The sequence below is a fragment of the Arachis ipaensis genome, chromosome B05 (genome assembly GCF_000816755.2).
Source record: "Arachis ipaensis cultivar K30076 chromosome B05, Araip1.1, whole genome shotgun sequence".
Taxonomy (NCBI): Eukaryota; Viridiplantae; Streptophyta; class Magnoliopsida; order Fabales; family Fabaceae; genus Arachis; species Arachis ipaensis.
Window position 1 is genome coordinate 139,151,741 of NC_029789.2, and position 348 is coordinate 139,152,088.

The following is a 348-nucleotide window of genomic DNA, read 5'->3' on the forward strand; positions in this document are numbered from 1 at the left end:
GTAATAAGCATACTTATCATTTATCTATCACTCATTTAAAATTATATATAAAAAAATTAATGATCAATTAAATTCATATATTTAATAATGTCATCTTTTACATGTTTTTTTATATTACATTTTGTATGAATTTGTAAAAAAATAGGTGATATTATCAAAATAAGAGTAGTTATTATCTCCAATAAATAAACTATTTTTTCTTTTCAAACCAAACTTCCATCTGTTTCAACTCAAAGCAGTTTAACTCTAATATTTTCTGCTCCTAATCTATTATACATGCCGTAATTTGATAAAACGCTACAACTCGTAACGATTTACATAATTAAATAAAATATACACATATAAAGA